This window comes from Propithecus coquereli, unplaced genomic scaffold (genome assembly GCF_000956105.1).
Source record: "Propithecus coquereli isolate 6110/MARCELLA unplaced genomic scaffold, Pcoq_1.0 Scaffold35, whole genome shotgun sequence".
Classification (NCBI taxonomy): domain Eukaryota; kingdom Metazoa; phylum Chordata; class Mammalia; order Primates; family Indriidae; genus Propithecus; species Propithecus coquereli.
This window is the reverse complement of record NW_012149174.1, coordinates 2,214,409-2,237,591: the sequence shown is the minus strand read 5'-3', so window position 1 is coordinate 2,237,591 and position 23,183 is coordinate 2,214,409.

Below are 23,183 nucleotides of genomic sequence, written 5' to 3'. Positions count from 1 at the left end.
TGTTGTCTAATATTATGGTCAGGGGACTAGAATGCCCTGATTGCCAAGCCCTCGGCCACATGTGCACCTCTGCGGTGGGCACTGCGGTTGGCAGGTCTACCAGAACCACATAGGGATATTGGGTGGTGAGGGTTTATGTTTTTTGACAGAAAGAGACTGCTGGGTAGACAAAACAAGGTGGCAATCTTATAAAAACCCAGTATTTTAAAACTTGTTTATGTTAAACAGTGTTTTCTCTACCAGGAAGTTAGGTAGTCTTTGTCTGTTTGCTGATACTTTGAGGGAACGTTACCTGGAAAAAGGTTTCATATTGCTCATTTAGAATTGCTCTTATTACCAATATAAATCTGTTTCAGATAGTGTTAGTTCCTACTAATATTTTATTCATGAGGTTTTCCAGGGGCAATGTATTAAACTAGAAGAAAATTATGGAAATTTCCCATTTTGGCCCTGATAGCATGTTTTTTATTCTGACTTTGAATCATACATTGGCTTAGCAACAGCCTAAGATGCACTGTCAGTGGCCCACCCAGAGCCTGGGCTTTGCTCCTGTATCTGCCCCTGGAACTCAGATAAACCCTGCCTAGTCTAAGCTGATCATGGAGGTCTCATGCTTCTTGGGAAGGGTTTAGGGATGGGACAGAATCTACTTCTGGACAAGGAGATGGGGAGGAGTTTCTACATGAAATATCTTAGTTCTTAAAAATAGACACAGACTGGGCATAGTGGCTCACACCTGTAATCCCAGCACTTTGGGAGGCTAAGGTGGGAGGATTGCTTGAGGCCAGGAGTTCAAGACCAGCCTGGGCAACATAGCAAGACCTTGTCTCTACAGAAAATAAAAAAAATTAGCTGGGTGTGTGCCTGGAATCCTAGTTACTCAGGAGGCTGAGGCAGGAGGATTGCTTTGAGCCCAGGAGTTCGAGGCTGTAGTGAGCTATGATTGCACCACTGTGCTATAGCCTAGGCAATAGAATGAGACCATTTCTTAAAGGAAAAAAAAAAAAAAGACACAAATCTCTGGACATTGGTGTGATGTCACATCATGACATGTGATGTGGTAACTGTCTTGTGATTATGATCTGACACCCTGATGATGAAGTAGGAAGATGGAAAGACCCTGGGCCCGTGACCAGATTGCTGAGCCACTGAATTAATCAACTCTGGAACTGATCTTCCTCTGGACTTTCGTTATGCAAAAAAATAAATTCCCTTAGAATGTAGGTTGTTTCAGTTGGGTCTTCAGTTGCTCACTGCTGAAGGCATTCTCCTTCAGCAGTGGTTGTTTGGAGCCTGTTTCTTATTTGTATTTGAGTATTTAACAGGAGATGAACTCAGGCACCACCATAGTAACACTCATCCTTTACTCAAAAAGTAGACTCCTATAGACAGATAAAGATACCTTCCTTACCATGACATGTATATGTGAAGTCTTATGTACAATAATAACTCTGACTGCCTATCTGTTGTACTACTTGGTTTGCCAAAAATGTCTTGTTCTACCCTGTCCTTTTTTTTTTTTTCATGATTTCACATGTCTGTTTCATAACCCCAATTTGATAAAAGTTGCATGGGAGAAAAGTATTCCATTTATTCAGAGGTTTCCTGTCTCTTTCTCTTTTAAGAGGAAGAGCAATGAAGAATGAATTGTCCCTCTTCCCCGTCCCCCATCAATCCTAAAGTTGAAGGAAGAGTGTTAGTTTTGGCAAGACGAAGTAATCTCACTGAAAAAAGGTGAGAGAGTTGGTGTTTTTCAGCCTATCTTATTGTGCTTTAGTTTTCTTCAAGTACCTAGGTTTCAGTATCGTGTAGTCTTGAAGAAGCGAGCAGTTTTCTTATTTATGAAGCTGAGCTATTGAAATCACACACTCTCTTCACTGCTGTCTGTCTTGATGGCAACGGGCCCTGGCTGCTGGCACCCTCTTGAGAGGGATGTTTGATTTGGCCTCCAGTGTGAAGGCTTCCTCGAATGTAGCTGGCTGTGTCCATTTCTCCTTGGGGTGAGCAAATGTGTTGGATTTTTACTCATGGCTTATTGCCTGTCTCAGCAACACCCTTTAGCTTTAAAAATTTAATTTAAAAGAATTTCTTTTTCCCAAGCCTTATCTGTTTCAATATTGATGAAATCCTAATAAGGGGGAAGCCCCTGGTGGAGCACTATGTTGACATATTGTTTTCAAATGATACCATGTTTCATATTTAACATCAAGACAGTGAATTTCCTTTATTTCAAAAATAAGGCAATTACCTTCTTTGAGGGCCCTGGGCAAGAAGGAATTCTACACAGCACTGATCAGTTAATTTCTGAGCAAGGGGTAGACAGTGCCCTCAAAAGGGAGGAAGGAAGATCAACGGAGGAAGTAGGAGGCAATCTTATTCTGGTGTGGACAGCTTTTCTTTCCTAGGCATAAGGTAGTCACTCTCCACCCAGTCCTCCAAGGAAGCAAGAGGAAGGAAGGTAGGAGGAGAAGGGGGCAGTTCAGGGTTAATTTCTCTGACTCTTAAGACATCCCTTGTTTACCAGGTCAGGGTTGGATCAACAAGAGCTGAACTAATATAGAATAAGGGCTCCGTTGTAGGGATTTGGTTTAAACAGTTTATGTGAGGCCTGCTGCTTCTGCGTCTGGTGCTACAGCTTGAAGTCAGCAGGTCCAGTGGAGAAAACACCATGCATTGTTTATTGAAAAAAAATGGAAGAAAGGACACACCCCAAACTCTAAAGTATGTCAATGTCTGGGAGAAGTGAGTGGATTTAGAAATGGTGGGAAATTTAAACGATCTTTAGCAGACCTTTTTTTTCAAAAGGAAGAATATATATATTCATTACTTTTTAAAAAATGTGATAAAGTACATGAAATCAAATTTAGTTAAATTTCTTTCTAATTAAAAAGCCCCGGACATGATTCCCGTGTATGACACTCTCGTTATGAGAACACTGTTATATCTACTCTCTCTCCTCCTCCCCTCCACCCGCCGGCGTATGCAGAGGTGCCAGGGGTTAAAGCCAAACATTACATCATCACTGCTAATCTTCACGGTGTACATCGTTACAGCCAATGGCGTTGAGTTTTTTTTTGTTATATTATTTATTCAGCTACAGTGGTAGGTAGAATGAAAACAGTTCCCTTGTATAAAAGAGGCAGAGCATAAGGAATAAAAGAGGGAATCATCCCACAACACACCACTACATCTACCATCCACTTTGCTTCTCTTGATTATCCCTAATTTGAACAGACGTCTAGAAATTCCATTGGTGGGTATTTGTGTGCATGCGCGCGCGTGTGCGTGCGTGCTCGCGTGTGCGTGCTCGTGCGCATGCGCGTGCGCCATTTTGTTTATCTTAACGGACGTCTTGAAGGAAATAGGCCGGGATTTCTTTCCTCAGCCAACCAGCGGTCACTCACAGTGGAAAGCAAAGAACTTGTCATCAGGTAAAACCTCTTTCTAGAACCGAAGTGAGGAGATGTCTTTTAGATTCAAGGAACCTGCTTTTTTCCACACTTGTGGAGCTTGCCCAGATCACCTCTGCCAGAAGGGATTTCTCCTTTTTGTGAACCCTTAGGGGCATGTTTATCTCTCTCTCGTGGGGCTTGCTATTGGAATCATAGCTCTGTGTATATGTGCCACCTCGCCTGGTACCTACGAGATTAAAACTCCCTGCCTCCTGGAATGTCCTTTTTATCATCACGTTACCCATGGCACACTCGTGTTGTGAACGCTTGTGTTTAATACATGCTTATTAAACACAAGCATTTAATCAATTAAGAAATTGATTCTGGTTCTTTAAAAAGAATGTTTTCATAGCCCGAGCGAGAGCCAGACCCTGTCCCTACAAAAAAGCAAGAAAAAGAAAAATTAGCCAGGCGTGGTGGTCTTCGCCTGTAGTCCCAGCTACTTGGGAGGCTGAGGCGGGATGATCACTTGAGCCCAGGAGTTCGAGACCGCAGTGAGCTGTGATGAGGCCACTGCACTCCAGTCTAGGTGACAGAGTGAGACTGCCGCAAAAAAAAAGTTTTCAGAGGCTTTTTTTGATTTTATTCAAGCTAGTGAAGGAAACAACGGAAAGGCCATGAATTTAGAATGATGAGCACTTGATATGAGTGAGTGCTAGAAACACAGATGCATAAAGATTCTGTTTAATGTCAAGAAGTTTGTCAGCATTAAAACTAAGTAAATTCATAACTTTTTTAGAAATGAGGATATTCTTACCTAGTTTTCTTTACAATAATAATATGGCTTTGTAAAACTACATCATGGCCTCCTCACCTCCATGTCTGTCCTTTTTCTAATTCAACTCCTATTTCCTCACTCCCTAAAATGGTATAATAAAGATAATCACCATTTTTTATTGCCAAAGGGCTTGTTTTCTTCCAGAAAGGATGCAGGCGTCCCTTCTCTTCTTTATTTCACTGCTGTATACTTTCATTCTAGGCAATAAGGATCTTCACTTTTTTTTCTCATGCTTTTTTTTTTTTTTTAACCGAGACAATAAATTTTAACTCGTGCTCAGTTGGGATTTTGCCTCCTGATAGCAATCTGCTTTATGAGGCTGCCTCCGGAAAAATATTACTGTATACTGCAAACTCAAGTCTATGATCCTTTTCCTTCCTCCCTTCCTTCTTTCCTTTGTATGTGTCTCTCTCTTGCCACCCTCTGCCTCCCTCCTTCCCTCCTTCTCATCCTCTCTTTCTCTCCCTGCTAAAAATTATCCTGTCATCATAAATTTTTCGGAAAGCCACGAGCCACAAGACAAAAGTTAGGATTCTTAGACTGTCATTCAATGTCTTCATCTTGCCAGCTTTGCCTTCTATCATTCCCAAACTGATTAAGTCCAGGTTGGTTTAAAATATGTTACAGAGCTTCAGATATGTGTGAAGTATTATGCTAAGTCAAATACAAAAATGAATAAGAGTGAGTTCATGCCATCAAAAAGAAAGTAGTTATCCCTCTAAATACACCTTGCGTGGTTATCTAAGACCACAAATTCTTATATAGAAATTTAAACCAAGATTGTCAAATATTTCTGCTCTTGTACCACCTAAAAAGAATAAAACTAAAGCTCTGCATCTCTGTACATTTTAAAATTGGCATCTAAAATCTTTTTTCATGAGGTTAAATCATTGCAAAGATATAATTTTATGTATGTATCAGTAGACACATGTCCTGGCTTCCCTTGAGAGATTCTGTCCCAGGCAGGATTGCCCCCAGGCCTGTAGAAAGAGTGTGCCTCTTCTTGGTCACTGCTGAAACTTTCTTCCATCTGGGTTCCTCATACATTGCTCAAGAGAATGCTTTGTTCTCAGGTCAGATGGGGTTGGGAAGGAATCCTAGCCCTAAGGCTCTGTAGAGGTTCCTCATTTATAAGGATCCTCAGTTTCATCATCTCTAGATTGGGAATAATGATACCTTCTTTAGAGAAGTGTGAAGATGTAATAAAATAGTGTGCATAAAGTCTTCAGCAGGATGCCTGGTACCTGGTAAGCACTGAACTCTGAGCAGCTGCCAAGTCCTCTGTGCCTCATGCTGTCTGATCTTCATGGCCTCTGGCCCATTATAATAGGTTCTTTTCTGGTTATTCACCACCAATCTCTCATGATGAAAACAGTCTATATTCTCTATAAAATCCAAACTCTGTAATTATGAGCTTGAGTGTTTCATGATCCGGCTCCGAGCTCCATGCTGTATTTCATCTCACAGCCTGTCACCCCCGTTCACCTTGGTTCCAGCCAGCCGAGATCACCTTCACTGATGCACAGGGCAGGCCCCATTCACTCAGCAAGATGGTGCTGAGTACCAGTCATACACCAGTTGTGATGTCGAGTGCTGTGAATGAAGGATGAAAAAATGGCACCCCAGATCTTTAGGAGTTCATGTGTTAGCTGGGGAGAGACATCTGTAAAGAAATAATTATAATACATATGGTAAGTACTATGGAGACCTGGGTATTTTCAGAGGCTTAAGGGAAGTCATCAAAGAGGAGACATTGGAGTTATGCCCTGAACTTACCACATTCTTTCTAGACTCCATGTCTTGTGCATGCTGTTTCTTTCCCCTAGAATACTCTTTCCCCTTCCTGTTTCTGCCTCTTGTAAACCTTACACAGTTTTAAGAGCTAGCCCAAGTACTCATTCAACTGTGAAATATGCCCTACAGCTTCTGGTACTGGGCTAGTCCTCTCTTTTCACCTGTATCATAGTAATAATAGTGTTGCAATCTCCTTGAGGGCAAGAATTTCATTTTAGTGGGAACTTTGCCCACAATAGATTCTCAGTGAATTGTTGCTTCCGTGAGTAGCAGGCATCTCTTATCACCTAACTCCTACACACCCAATATAATTTTTCTAAGGCAGTGAGAGAAAAATCAACCTCAGTTGCTTGCTATATAAGGCAGATAATGTTGGAGAGAGCTATGGGTGCAGCCACTGCTGACTCTTTGCCAGGGTTCAGGGAGTGCAGGGGACACAGGACTCTGCTCCCCCAGGCACCTGCCTTAGGCCAAAATAGCTGCCTTTTAGGGGTGTTGTTTCCCCTCTGTTTATAGAAGGCCATTTCCCTTTCATATAGAATCTCATTGAAGGCTGCAAGTAAATTTATTTCTAGATAACATCTGTGTCTTTAAAGATTCAATCAGAAGGTACCTAAAAAATTACATATGTATTTATATATTTTCTATTTCCTACACAACAGACATAGATAAATATAAATGAGGTAAATTAACTGTTACATTTACATAGTGTGATATAGACCAACTAGCCAAACTAAAAAAGGAAAATCGCTTCCAATTATTTCTCTTTAATTTTGTACTCACTTATGCTTCTGTGTAGAAAGATATTTAACTTATTCTTCCATTTCCCATGTTTTACATTGTGTTTTATCTATGTATTACAAAATAAATCAGTATATTTATATCTATCTCTGGGATTTGCTGTTACTTTGAGGATCAGAAGGGAATAGTAATTCATTGACAGTTTGTTCACAGCTACAGATAACATATTTTCTGAGATTGTCAGTTCAGCTGGATTAAGATTACAGTGGTGACAATGGGATGGACTGTTTGTGATCAGGAGTTTTCCTCACAGTTGCTGGCCAGGGCAGTGTCTGCTGTTCACTGTGCCATGCTTCTCCTCTTCACAGGTGTCCTGTCTGTCTCTCTTGGTGGCACAATCATCTCCACTATTGTCCAGTCCAGTCCTGGGGAATCAGTTTAGTTTACCTCTTGCCTTCCCTCCATCTACTCTGCCTTCAAATAACAATTTCTTATTTATTTATTTGTTTCAATGGGGTCTTGCTATGTTGCCCAGGCTGGAGTACAGTGGCTATTCACAGGCTGGACTCCACTACTGATCAGCATGGGAGTTCACAACTGCTCAGTTTTCAACCTGGGCCAAGTCACCCTCCTTAGGCAACCTAGTAGTCCCCCACTATGGGGAGGTCTCCATACTGATACTGAACTTAGTGTAGACACCTAATTGGCATAGCGCACTACAGACCAGAACTCCTGGGCTCAAGCATCCTCCTGCCTCAGCCTCCCAAGTAGCTGGGAGGACTACAGGTATGCATACACTGTGCCTGGCAACAATTTCTTTTAATCATTCTCAAATTCCACTTTTTTTCGTGCCTTTGCCCAGGTCCTCACCATTTTTTTGGTTGGATTTCTGAGGTAGCTTCAGAGTCTTGTTCCTTTTTCTCTCTCAACTCTTTCTTTTCTAAATATTTCATTTCTTCTACCACCAGAGTAGTTTTCCTAAAAGATATATTGGATAAAGTCCCTTTGTCACCTGCAATCCTCCAGTAGTGCTTGGCTCTCACCAGGATAAAAATCTTTATTATCTGGCCCATGTCCGTTCCTCCAGAGCCATTACCCACCACCAAGTGCACCTTTGTCCTGTCATGCAGGGTTAATTTTCATTCCACAGATGTACTGTCTGATGCCCTGGGCCCTTATGCACACTGTTCCCTTCTTGGATGGTCCCTTCCGTGCTACATCTGTCTGACTAAGGCTTGTTCTTCCAGATCAACTCCAAGAGTCATGTAGGTTTCTCAGAAGTAAATGACTTCATGAATGTAAAATGTTTGGTTAAGTTAAAGAAAAATATCTTCATAATTTGAAAAACAATTTCTTCTGAATCCTCCCTGAACAATCCGTTTCCTTGGAAATGACTAGCCTCTCACCCCCAGGTTAAATTAGGTGCCACTTAGGGCTTCTGAGACAGATGGTATATAATAACATTGACGTAAAAATTTTGGTAGACTCATCTGTCTCATCCATTGGCCTATGAGCTCTTGAAGGGTAAGCGCTTATATTATGTTAATCTCTGTATTCTTAGTACCCAGCAAAATGCCAGGAAATTTAGTATTCTGGAATGAGTGAGTGAGCACTGAGGGTAAAGGAGACAGCTAATACACGGATGGAGTACTCATGCTCCATGTGTTCTTTTCTCCCTTTGTCTCGCCACTTACAGAGTAAAATATCAAAAAGTTCTCTCTACATTTCAAATTTCGCCGTACTCCATCATCATCTCTATCATATGAGATAGAAGGGAGTATATTAGTTTCCAGTTGCATATAACCAAAACCCCTAATTCTACTGGCTTAAGAGGTTAGTAATTTATTGTTTTATGTTACAGAAAGTTCAGAAGTAGGGTAGTTTCAAGATTAGTTAATTCAGGGGCTCCCGTAGTGTCACCAGAGATCCAGGTTCCATGTTTCTGTTCTGCCGTTGTCAGCACAGTGGCTCACCTTCCCTAGCAGGGGCAGGATGGCTGCCACAATTTCACAGTCCCTTTGAGGGACATTAATAAGTAGGGGCGGAAATGGGATCTTACTGACCAGACCTGAGTCAGGCATCCCTCCCTAATCTCATCATTCATTACTATGAATGCCATAGACGAACCAAATTCACCTCTTGGACGTGGGCCAGCCTTTCTCATGTCTTGAGGAGGAGTGTGGACCCCTGAACAAAATCATGGTTCATCAGCAAGGAAGGGCAACAATCACTGGGGAGGGCTCTCAAAGTCGTTTTATTGTTTCCCACACATAACCAAAAACAATTTGCTTTCAATTGAGAGGCTGGGTGAAAAACTGCCTTAATTAAGTATATTGTTTTCAGCTTGTACTTTTTAGCAGTGAAAAAATAGCAAGAGGAAACTGAAACCAATGGCGAATGTGTAGGAAAAAAACAAACGCTACTCCCCTGGAAGGAAAGTTTTTGATCTTACAAACCTAACTGCTTTTATTCTTTAGCTTCCAAAGTCCATAAAAATGCTTCTAAGCAAAATTAACTTCCAAATCCATAAAAATGTGATTTATCATTTACAACATGACATTTATAGTACCCTTTTTTGGTCCTGGCAAGGGAAACTGAGAGAAAGGTGTGAAGACCTCCTAGTCTTTGAAGATGACTAATGATGTAGTATATGGTTACTTATATTCCTGAAATCAAAGTATGCAATTGTGTTCACTCAAATCTAACTAGCAAAAGAGCTTAAATACAATTTAACTTATAATATCAATACAAATATTTAAATATGTTGCCTTCTATAATTAATGAAAACACATTATCAAATAGGAACTAAAGCTTGAATTTTGTTGTAAAATTGATTCTCAGTAGTACCTAGGCAGTATCACAGTAGGTGTCATTGTATGCGCAATTGTATATGCTTCTAAGTGCCTGGATATGAATTTTGCATTTCTGTGTAACATCTTAAATCCTTTTTTCAAATAAGGTGATTATAAATAAATATAATAACATATATTATTCTGTTTCCAAATTCATGTACATACACATGTCCAAGTATTGTGAAAGATTTTTTTTTGTTAAAAACTAATACAGCTATAGACAGTGGAGAGAATTTTAATTAAAAACAAAGCAAATGTTAATATTTATTAGAAAGCCTGCTAATTTGTCTATAATCTATAAAAATTAAGATATTTTCATCTTCACTGTGTATCTGCAAAAAAAAGGGTCCAATTTTCAAAGAAAATAATTAATCTATAGAATGATTATGTTTTGGGACAATATAATATATACAATAAACTGAAAACCTGTGCTCATATGGAGATATGTTGGTTACCCTGGTTCTGTGTTTTACAAAGCTGTGTGCTATCTTTGGCTACTTCTAAACAAAATACTTTATACAGAAGGCTTAGCTACTAACTGTGACTACATGTGGATTCATGTTGGGAGCACCCAATTTGCTGATTTTTGCAAGTTTTGTTGTGGGAGAAAAATGGAGGCTGCAGAGAATGAGTGGCTTTTGCTTTAATTTCCTAGGTAGTTATCTCAACTCTCAAGTATGCATTACCTCTATTGATACAGGCTTTATCCTCTAGTGAAAGAATAAAAGCCAGTTAATGGATTAGTTGACAAAGAAGTGTTGAAGGTTGTGCTAGGCGCTCAGAACTGTGGTAAGAGGCCTAGGGTGACGGTAGGCACTAGGTATATGGCTGAGTGCTGGGGGATACAGAAAGAACCTGAGTCATTTCCCTCAAGTGGCTTATATGGGGCAGATAAACATATTTCCCATGAAATAATTAGGGCATGATGTACAACAATGAATGTAAGTCCCATGGGCCTGGACAAGGCAGAAGCAATAAGAATAGGGAGGAGTAGCTGGGACTGAAAGGTTTTGGGAACCTGGGTCCAACAGTACACTTTTTGGTTATAGGAGACTCTTCCTAATTCAATTAAGGATTATTTCATTCTTTTTATCAGCAAGCAGAAGGTGCCTGAGGAGGAGATGCTGTGATAATCCAACACTGCCTTGTTTATAGTGTGGTGTTAAGTAGAGTTTATATTATGTCAAACAATGTATTATATATATAACATCAGCCTAGGGATATAAAAATACAAAAAAGGAGAGAAATAAGTCTAGGTACTTAAAAAAGTATTGAATACATGTTTTCGAAAAGGGTTGGCCAGAGAAAGTAGGATAGTTTGGTAGATTATCAAGAAATACAGATAAACTTTGAAGGTCTGTAGGAATGAGGTCCAAAAAGCATGTTGAAAAAGCCATATTGCGTCCTCAGCCTTTCCCAGGGACTCTGGAACATCAGGCAGAAAGAAGACTTAAAAAAAAAAAAAAAATTCCCCCACAATATCCAGATAGAAGGCACCAGATGTTGATCCCTTTTTATAAAGATAGAAAGCTTCTGAGGGTATGACGTGAAAAAGGCAATGCCCTGGCATCTAGAAAAAATTCTTCCACTCCTAACAGCTAATTCAGTAGAAAGAGTGACCAAAATGAAGAAGTAAATGCCGTTTGAAGAATTAAATAAATGGATCTTGGCTACTCTGTAAAAAACACTAAGCACTTTGTAGTGCACTGATTGAAACTGTAGTGCCTCTGATTATCTGTATAATAGAAAAGGTCTCTAAAATTTAGAAAATGTATGAGTCTTAAAAGGGTGCTGTTAGGGAAAAGAGTAGCCAGGGATTTAATCTACTAACAGTCTAAAGAAGTCCTGGATAGTGACAGCCTGGTCTTAAATTTGGTCAGACTATCTTATCTCTTTCTCTGATAACGGTAAGGGATTGGTAGGCAAAAGGAAAGGACAGATTTTATCTATGTTGATTTTAGCAAGAATTTTGGTTTTGTCTTTCCATAATGAAATTAAGTGTAATTTGACTCTCTGACTTTTTGCATCCATGGGTTAATTGTTTGGGACCAAAGATACAATAGACCACCTTCTTTTTACAGCCATTGACAACTGTTCATAAAAATCTGAATGTATGCAGACTTGGTACTGCAAAGAGAGATAAAGCCCAGTCCTTGCCCTCTAGGGTATTTATGGAGACAGACATAAATAAGTAACAATAGAAGATAACATATATTGTCTTCGTTTGTGTGATAAATAGTAAATGGTACCTTGAAGAAAAGATTTTTTTAAAAGATTAAAATAAAGACTATTATCCTTTGATACACCTAAAAAGATACTGTATTTTTACTAATTTTTAGAGATAAATTACTAATTTATGCCAGAAACGTGGTTGTGAGAAAGAAATCCACAGTGTAAGAGATTAAAAGACTAGGCATCGGAGGATATGGAGGGTGATGGTAGCACTCTCATTTTCTACTTCTCTGGAGTAATTCTTCCCAGACTTTAATATGCAACTAGTCACCTGGGATCTTGTTAAATACAAATTCTGATTCAGCAGTTGGGGTAGCACCTGAGGAGCTGGATTTCTGACAAGATTCCCAAGTGATGCTGGTCCTGCTGGTCTTGCTATACTCTATGGATACAATTCTGACAGGACATGTAGTATTTACCCTCAGGGAGTTTACAGTCTTTCAGGAGCTATGGGACATAACACACAAATTACAAGATAGTAGGACATCAGCATACGATGGAAACGCTCATGGGAATGCTTGAGAGGCCCAAATAACCCACATCGGGGAATGCATTAGGAAAAGTTTCCCAAAGAAACTGGTGTCTGAGACCCAAAGCGTAAGAGGGAGTAAACCTGGTATAGGGGCAGGGTGGATGCAGAGGATCTAGAGGGTGCAAAGACAGAGACACTGAAGGACAGTTTGCAGATCCTCAGGACCTCGAATTGGTGTAGTGCATTGGCGTGTGTTATCAAGTGTGCAATAGAGAGGGGAGAGATGGAGTGTCTAAAAAACTGTATTGAAGAGTTTGGGTTTTACCCTCAAAACCATGGTAGATCATTGAAGGGTTTGACAGTGGTAGCCTGATCAGATTTTCCCTTTAGAAAGGCAACTGTGGGCAGTTACCTTTCTACCAAGGAGGTACTGAGTCTTTTCCTCAGCCAGTACCCAAAGGACAAGCCTCTCCAGCCCCATCCCTCTCTCTCCTAGTTCCTAGCTGCTGTGTGAATATACCTTGTACTCTTAATTCCTCAAATTCAGTCTAGCACCCTCTGTCACTTTGTCACTGCAAAACCCACTTGGTGTTTGCAATCTCATCTGAATATGCATTTCCGCCCCTCTCCTGTAGTCTGTCTGTCATATGGATGCTTTCATTTTCTCACATGCTTATTCCTCAGAGTTTGGAGGTGGGGGTCAGGGATCTTCCTTGTTTTCCATTGCTGCCTCCACATCACTCTGCAGCATCCTCATCTGAAAGCCCCTGCTCCATTGAGGTCCATGGTGCTCAGCTGCATATGTCACCCTTCCTCCTCATTGCCATCATCTGCCACCTCCCAGCTCCACCTCCTTCATCAAAGATGTGGGCAGCTGGCTCCTGGTCTTTCCCCACACTCCACCTTCCAACAGGCTTCAGAGTTCTCGTGGAGTGTGCCTTCCTCACCTCTAATGGTCCCTTATTTCTCCCACTTCAATAGCCCATTGCCACATGCCCTAGACCCTGTCTTTACCCCACAATGCTCTTACTACAAAATTACTGATTGAAATTGCTAATTCAACAGCTCCAAAATTACTAGTTAAAATTACTAATTCAGAATGCTCACTCTCTGATTGATCATAGCTCTTATCTTTCCAGTTTGCTTATGAAACTACCTCCACGCCTGTAAAACTCAAGGCATGAAGGAACAGAGAATGTGTACTTCCTACAGTCTGGCTTCTTTCCAAAGAGAAGAGACACAGGTATGGGCAAACATGCTTATCTGTTCACCTCAAATTTACCAACCCTGGGGAGAAAGCCCCAGAGTGTCACTCTAGAGCTTCCTTCTTATGAAATGTGTAGTACCCTCAGCCATCTGCCCAATTTCCTGGCTTAATCATTTTGACTTTATTATTAAGCCTTTGATCATCCAGGGACTGGCCTTGAGGAAGGGCAGCTGTCCCAAACCTACCAGGAACTGCTGATATGCAATGTAAAATTCCCCCCTACCCCAGACATTTCTTAAAAGGGTTAAAATGGACAATAATTAAAATATCCTAAGGCTGAAAGTTCCATTCATACTCTATTTCCCATCCCAAATTATGTCCAGGTACATCTATCCAGTATAGAGGTTCTACAATAAGATTAAATTCCCACATAAGGATACTGCAATTATAAAGGGCAACCAACATAGAGATGCCTCACATTTGAATAAAACTCCCCTTCATAAGCAATCTCTTAGGAAGAAATCCAAGTCCAAAGATGAAATTCCCTGATAAGTTAGAATTGACAGAGGTCAAAGTATGAAGGAATTAAATCCAAAATCCATCCTCTCCAATTTCTTATTCTGTTCAGATTCAACCCAAGGGTTTCTCTGTCCTTCAAAAGCCAAAGTCGTCATGGCCTTAGAAGTTGTATTAATTCACCACCAAGGCTCTCATATATCAGTCTTTTTAAAAATAAAGAGTCCAGAGAATTAATAGGATTTACAAGATTGTCACAGCAATAGCCAATACCCATGAAATTTATAAAACAAGCAAATTCTCAGCCCTAGGGCAGTTATTTCAAGCAAAACGAGGTTCCCAGAATTCAGGACCCAGATTTACCAAAGGCCATTGCAGAGACTCAGTGAAAAATTCTTCTTGTTTTCAGTTATGCCAGAATTCCTGTCTTTTGATGCCAGCTATTATTTTATGACCATGAAATAAGCTTGAATGAGAGAAAATTTCAGTCAAGAAGGAAAATGATCGATTTTCATATGTTGAACCAACTTCACATACCTTGTGTAAATCCCATTTGGTCATGGTTCATAATCATTTTTCTATGTTGCTGGACTTGGTTGCTAGTTTTTGTTGAGTATTTTTGCATCTATATTTATAAGGGGTTTGGTCTGCTTTCTTGTGATGCCTTTGTTTAGTTTTGGTATCAGGTAATACTAGTCTCATAGAACAATTTGTGAAGTTCCCTCCTCTTCTATTTTTGGGAAAAGTTTGTGACAAAAACGTGCTAATCTTTGAACATTTGGTAGAATTCGCCATTTAAGGTATATAGTCTTTTCTTTGTGGAAAGTTTTTCGATTTCCAGTTCAATCAACATAATACATTGAATTAATAGAATAAAAGACAAAAGCAGCATGATCATCTCACTAGATACAGAAAAAGTATTTGACAAAATCCAACACCCTTTTATGATAAAACACTCAGCAAACTAGGAATAGAAGAGAACTTCCTAAGCCTTCAAAAAGCTCACAGCTAATATCATACGTAATGGTGACAGACTGAAAGCTTTCATCCCAAGATCAGAAACAAGAAACAAGATCAGAAAGAAGGAAAGAATGTCTGCTTTTGCCACTGCTATTCAACATCATACTGGAAGTTGTATCCAGGGCAATTAGGCAAGAAAAAGAAATAAAAGGAATCTGAATTTGAAAGGAAGAAGTAAATCTATCTCTACTTGCAGATGACATTATCCTAAGAATCCAAAGACACCCAAAAATAACTATTAGAGCTAATAAGTGAGTTTAGCAAGGTTGCAGGATACAAACTCAATATACAAAAATTAATTATATTTCTATACCTTAGCAATGAACAGTCCAAAAAGGAAATTAAAAAATAATTCCATTTATAGTAACTTCAAAAAGCATAAAATACTTCAAAATAAATCTAACTATAAAAGTATTTCTGACAATTTTACCAGTCTTCTTACTGCTTTTGTGGAGGAGAGGGCTTTTGGAGGTCCTTACTCGGGCATTTTCACTAATGTCTTCCTCACCTGCTTTTTAATTTCATCCTTTGTCTTCCCTAGCACTGGGAGGGCTTGCTCTGTGCACTGGAATTGTGTTCCTCCTCTCGTTTCACTTTTTCAATGTTTATGGATAAGATCATTGTTTTTCTTAGACATTCCTTTATAATTTAGGTTATTTCTTGTGGTCTCTTTCATAGTAAGAGACATAAAATCAGTGAGTTTCGAGTCTGTCAAAAGCATTCTTGTTCAAACATGCTTTGTCTACCTTACTTTTCTGGGCTGGATGATCCTACCCAGCAGACTAACATTAAATCCAGGCCTGGAAGCAATCTGTTATTGTTCTTCTTGGGTTTCATTAGTATGCCCCATCTTTGCTGGGTCTGCCCTTAGAGTCCTAATCCCACAAATTCCTTCTGCATGTTTCCTTAGAAGTCAGGTAATACCTATGTGCTCATCTATAATAATTGTATTATGCTGAAGGTTACTCAATTATCTTTTGAATATTTTATGCTGATATTCTTGAACTTTTCCTCTCGGATATATTCAGTTTGTGTGTAGGCACTTGGTCTAGATATCATTATATTTAAAGGGCCATGGCTCATGTGTTTTTATAATGGACTGTTTATTTGCAGCTTTAAGAGAGCATTACCCAGTAGTTTCCTGAACTTTGACCTTTGTGGAAGGAATTTTTCAGTCCATCCTCCAAAATTTTGCCTTCTTTCCTCCATTAGATTATTGGGTCCCAGCAGTCTTTCCAATCTGATCCTTTTTTGAATTTCCTTTCAAAGAGCTGTTAGACCTTGGTGCAACTGCTTTTATTTTTCCTGTATGTCTATTCTGTCCAGCCAGTTTTCTAAGACTTCACTTTTTCCCTTAGGTAAATTTTCTCTTCCTCTAGTTACCTTAGCCAATTTATTTATTTTTTTGTATTCTTCCACTGTTTCTGTTCTGAATAAAACTGAAGTATACTTTTGAATCACATGAATTCTTTCTTAATTTCCTGCATATACCTGTTTACCAGCACCTCAAACACTGATGTTCTCTGGCACTCATAGAACATAGCTGCCTTTACAGTAATGAGTTCTCACTGTAGCCCCAGCCTAGCTTGCTCACTGACAGAGCCTGGCTTTGCCAAGCTGTGTTTCCTGTGGGCTGGCTGGCACCTGAAGAGTGATGTATCTGCATGCTGCAGGCCCGGCTCCTCCTCCCAAATTCACTGATGGAGTATGTCACTCCTGGAAAGGAGTGAGTGAGGGGATGAAAGGAAGCCAAGAATGTTAGTTCCTTGTATGAAAACATTTATCAAGGGAAAAATCAGGTTCCCACCTCCAGCAAGAGGCTATGAAGAATTCATGGTCACTACTCTCACTTGGATCTTCAAAACTGCCTACTTGGTTTCTCTAGTCAGCTTGTTCTCCATTATTTGCAATTATTGTAGCTTTATATTAAGTCTTGATATCTGATAGAGTAAGTTCTCCCTTCAAGATTGCCTTGGTTATTCTTGATCCTTTCCATTTCTCTATAAAGAAATGTATAGGAATGATTTCCAGTGAAAGAAAACAAAGAAAACCCCACTGGATTTTGATTAGGATTACATTGAATCTATAGCTCTGTTAGGTGGAATCAACATCTTGAATCTTTCAGTTCTTGAATGTGGTACAGAACTTCATTTATTGAGGTCTTTAAAAATTTCTCTCAGTAAAGTTTTATAGTTTTTCACCTAGAGGTGTTATACATCTTTTGATAGAAATATTTTTAGTGTTTTATTTCTTTGGTTGCTATTAGAATTACTCATAGCTTATTTAGAAATATAGTTGATTTTGTTTACATTTTGTCCAATGACCTTGCTAAATTTATTTTTTAATCCTGATAGCTTATTGATTCTTTTGGATTAAGTACATGACTATATAAATCCATCAATCCTTAAATCTTTTATTTCTTTTTGTTTTCTTTACTCATTGCACTATCTAGGACCTCAGATACAATGTTAAGTAAAAGTCATGAGAGCTGACATCTTTGTTTCATTACCAGTCTCAGGGAAAAGCTTTCAACATTTTACCATTAAGTCTGATGTTTGCTGTATAGCTGTATAGTTTTTGTAGATAACTTTTGTGAAATAAAGGACATTCTTTTTTATTCTTAATGTGCTGAGTCTTTTTTATTTTATTTCATGTTAAAATGTTGAATGTGGATTTTTTTGAAATGCCTCTTCATCTCTTCAAATCCTAATTTGTTCTTCTTTTATACATATTGGAGTAAGTTTAGTAACATATTGTATAGAATGTCTTGCCTTTATGGTTCTAAGAGATTTGACTCTGATTTTCCTTTCTTGTAATGTCATTGTTTCATTTTTGTACAAAGGTTATGTAAGCCTTATAAAATTGGTCAGGAAGTGTTCCCCCACTTTTTATTTTCTGGAAGGTTTTATGAAAGAATGGTTATTTTCTCCGTAACTGCTGGGAAGAATATATGAGGGCAGAGGGTTGTTATTTAATAATTACAGATTCAATTTGTTTAATACAAGAAGGACTATTTAGTTTTCTATTTCTTCTTGTGTCAGTTTTAGTTAATTGTTTTTCTCTAGGAAATTGTCTTATTTATAATTTCACATTAATTGGCGCATGAATTTGTACTGTCCTCTTTCTATATTTTTAATATCTGTAAGATATATAGTGATATCTCCTTTTTAAAACCTGATATTAGTAATTTGTATATTTTCTCTCTCTTTTTTTGCTTGATTGGTCTTGCCATGGTCTTTCAGTTTTCATATTCTTTACCAAAAACCTCTCGATATTTGTTTTTATTTATCCTCTGTATTATATATTTCTTATTTCAGTAATTTCTGCATATGACTTTATTTTTTTCTTCCTTCTTTCTTTGGGTTTAATGTGTGCTATTTTGTTTCCCTGATTTCTTGAAGAGGACGCTTAAGTTATTGATTTGCAGTCTTTCTTCTTTTCTCATATATTTATTTATATGCATTTTTCTCTAAGCATGATTTTAGCTGCATGATATGTCACATTTTCATAATCATTAGTTCAAAATATTTTAAAATTTCCACTATGATTTTTTTCTTTGACCCTTGGATATTTTAGATGTGTATTAATACTTTTAAATATTTGCAAAATTTCTAATAATCTTCTTATTATTGCTTTCTAATTTAATTCCAGTATTGTGGGAAGTATATGCTTTATGATTTCAATCCTTGAAAATTTGTTGAGACTTGCTTTATGACCTAGCATATGGCCAATTTTGATAAATATTTCATATGCATTTGAAAAGTATGTATATTCTACATTATTGCTATGTTCTATATATGTCACTTAGGACAGGTTTTTAATCATGTGACATTTAATCATTATGTCTCCTTAGCCTCTTGTGGTTTATGACAGTTTCTCGAATTTTCCTTATTTTGGATGACCTTGGCACTTTTGAGAAGCATTGGTCAGGTATTTCATAGAATGTCCCTCAATTTGAGTTTGTCTTATGTTTTTCTCGTGGTCAGACAGGGGTTATGGGTTTTTAGAAGGAAGACCACAGAGATGAAGTGCCATTCACATCACATTGTATCAAGCATGCATGCTCTCAACATGATTTATCACTGATGATGTTAACCTTACACATTGGTAAAGTGGTGTTTTCCAGTTTTCTCCACTGTAAAAATTATTTTTCTCCCTTTTCATACTCTACTGTTTGGAAGCTAGTCAATAAACACAGTCCTTATCTTTGAGGGGTCTGTAATTTTTAATGCTTTACTGGCTGATTCAGGATTCAATAACCCTTCCTTTCAGGTTCTTCCTTGAGTCTAATACCACTTCAGTGTATTGCTGTTAAATTTATTTCACCAAATTTATTTGCTCTTCAGGAAAGGTGAAAATAGATCTAGATAGCCTTACAGAAATGATAACCCTGAGGCAAAATGTGATAGGATTTTTAAAAAATGTAAAACAGTATTTGAGGATTCTTTGAGTATCAAAATCTAGCTTAAATACCATTTTATAAATATAAATTTCTTCTTGACCCCCATTATAATTATATAAAAAGATAGATGTAAAAGATCTGGGTTTCAGTTTCAATTATTCCTCTAATTAGCCATGTGATCTTAAGAAAAATCAGCTCAACATTTTGGTGCTCAGTTTCCTTATGTATATAGAGGAGGTATCTGGCTGGACTATAATGTTTCTAAGTTTTCAAAAGACTCATCTTATTTTTAAAAAATCAAAATGACTGTTAAGCAAATGTTTTACCACGTGATTGGTACAGTTTTACATATCTCTGTGGACCCAATCCTGTTAAAAGAGCAGTTTAAGAGATGGAATCTTTATTTCACTAAGCAGATTCCTCTTGCTGGTACCAATCTAGGTAACTAGCTAGCAGCTCCTAACTGTGGGGAAATGAGACAAAGCAAAAAAGCCCCAAATATTCCCTTAACAGTCCTAGGAAGAAAATACTGGAAGGGAGCAAAGTAGGAATACATGGCTCTGAATAAGCAGTGATGGTAATGTGGCTTTCACTCTCCTTCTCCTCTACAGCTACCCATAATTTAATCATCTGGGTTGGAAATGACAACAGACATCTCTTCATAGAACTTGTAGTACCAATTCCTGTGGTATAAGAGTGACATCATTCATTTTCGTGGTTTGGTGAAAAACAAATGAAATTTCTCACCTCAAATTTCAGAAAGCAAAAGGAATTGTTCCCAAGAAGAACTTGTCATTTCCTTGGAGTGATTATGAAACCTGTTTGTGGTTATTGAGAATTTTTCTTCTCCAGGGTAAATTCATGAAAACTCAAAATTTTCCAGACTTGAGAAATAATAGTAGCTCAATAAAAATATCGGGCATCTTAGTTTTACTGGTTCAGATTTTGGATAGGATTCAAATTTTGCACATGTGCCTGTGGTAGGAGTGGGTGAAGGAGAGAGAATATAAACTGAGAATAGCATTTTGGATACAAGGTGTATTCTGTCAACATACCATACGTGGCTGTTTTTTGTGTTTTGTTGGAGGTAGAGAGTGGAGAAGAGGATTAAACACCCCATTCATTTGAGGTATGCATATGTCAGCACTTTTCAGGTGCTTAGAAATTGAGTGCTTTATTTTATTGATGGTAGTAGTCTGTGAATGAAAACCTGAAGAAAATCTGCTAGAAAGAAGCCTACATTGAATGTCTTGGAAGGGTAGTGAAATTCTTTTGGCCAGCCGTGGGTGGAAACCTCACATTTCAGCTTGAGGGCAGCTTGGAGTGTAGGGAAAACATGTTGAAGGACTCCATTAGCATGAAGGATGCCTTCCTTTTACACACTCGTCAATTTTTAGGCAAGGCTTTTCACGCTGTCAGGAGACTAAAAAAACAAAACAAAACCCCCCAAACCCCTTTTTGAAAATGTCCTGAAGGTGACTTTGTGGCAGCCGTAGATCCCAGATTAGTCAAAGCAGCTATTCGTTTATGTTGTTCAGTTATTTTGAAAACTGTTAACCTATTGTTTCCAAGATGACAAATAAGTAGATTGTAGGGTCACTTCGAATCAAGTGTTAATCTTCCTAATGTCAGCACTAGGACAATTTGGGAAAGAAAAAAATCTATTCTTCCCTCACACCCACTACCCATATTTTGTTACTCTATAAATTCTATTTTAAAAAGAAGCATGGTCTCAGTGAGCCTTTGCCCTCACCATGCCAAGAGAAATCCATCACCCTCTCTCTTCCTGAGCTGCATGATTGCTTTTTTCAGGGATAGATAAATGTAATACTTTTATTGACAGCATATAGGCAAATCAGCCTTAAAAATAGTTTAAACTAATTTTAATCTTTTGAAAACTAATCTTTTCATGTAGGTTAAAATGTTTAATTGTTTTTTAGTCTCTTTTAATTTATTTTGTCTTCCTTTAACTTCAATCAATGATCTATCCATATGTCTATGAGTAAAACAAGAAAGGAGTCAATGTGGGAAAGATTTAACAAAACATTTCTTTAAAAATTATTATTATTATTATTATTTTTTATTTCAGGGTATTATGAGGGTACAAACATTATGGTTACACTTTAATTTGTTGAGACTTGCTTTATGACCTAGCATATGGCCAATTTTGATAAATATTTCATATGCATTTGAAAAGTATGTATATTCTACATTATTGCTATGTTCTATATATGTCACTTAGGACAGGTTTTTAATCATGTGACATTTAATCATTATGTCTCCTTAGCCTCTTGTGGTTTATGACAGTTTCTCGAATTTTCCTTATTTTGGATGACCTTGGCACTTTTGAGAAGCATTGGTCAGGTATTTCATAGAATGTCCCTCAATTTGAGTTTGTCTTATGTTTTTCTCGTGGTCAGACAGGGGTTATGGGTTTTTAGAAGGAAGACCACAGAGATGAAGTGCCATTCACATCACATTGTATCAAGCATGCATGCTCTCAACATGATTTATCACTGATGATGTTAACCTTACACATTGGTAAAGTGGTGTTTTCCAGTTTTCTCCACTGTAAAAATTATTTTTCTCCCTTTTCATACTCTACTGTTTGGAAGCTAGTCAATAAACACAGTCCTTATCTTTGAGGGGTCTGTAATTTTTAATGCTTTACTGGCTGATTCAGGATTCAATAACCCTTCCTTTCAGGTTCTTCCTTGAGTCTAATACCACTTCAGTGTATTGCTGTTAAATTTATTTCACCAAATTTATTTGCTCTTCAGGAAAGGTGAAAATAGATCTAGATAGCCTTACAGAAATGATAACCCTGAGGCAAAATGTGATAGGATTTTTAAAAAATGTAAAACAGTATTTGAGGATTCTTTGAGTATCAAAATCTAGCTTAAATACCATTTTATAAATATAAATTTCTTCTTGACCCCCATTATAATTATATAAAAAGATAGATGTAAAAGATCTGGGTTTCAGTTTCAATTATTCCTCTAATTAGCCATGTGATCTTAAGAAAAATCAGCTCAACATTTTGGTGCTCAGTTTCCTTATGTATATAGAGGAGGTATCTGGCTGGACTATAATGTTTCTAAGTTTTCAAAAGACTCATCTTATTTTTAAAAAATCAAAATGACTGTTAAGCAAATGTTTTACCACGTGATTGGTACAGTTTTACATATCTCTGTGGACCCAATCCTGTTAAAAGAGCAGTTTAAGAGATGGAATCTTTATTTCACTAAGCAGATTCCTCTTGCTGGTACCAATCTAGGTAACTAGCTAGCAGCTCCTAACTGTGGGGAAATGAGACAAAGCAAAAAAGCCCCAAATATTCCCTTAACAGTCCTAGGAAGAAAATACTGGAAGGGAGCAAAGTAGGAATACATGGCTCTGAATAAGCAGTGATGGTAATGTGGCTTTCACTCTCCTTCTCCTCTACAGCCACCCATAATTTAATCATCTGGGTTGGAAATGACAACAGACATCTCTTCATAGAACTTGTAGTACCAATTCCTGTGGTATAAGAGTGACATCATTCATTTTCGTGGTTTGGTGAAAAACAAATGAAATTTCTCACCTCAAATTTCAGAAAGCAAAAGGAATTGTTCCCAAGAAGAACTTGTCATTTCCTTGGAGTGATTATGAAACCTGTTTGTGGTTATTGAGAATTTTTCTTCTCCAGGGTAAATTCATGAAAACTCAAAATTTTCC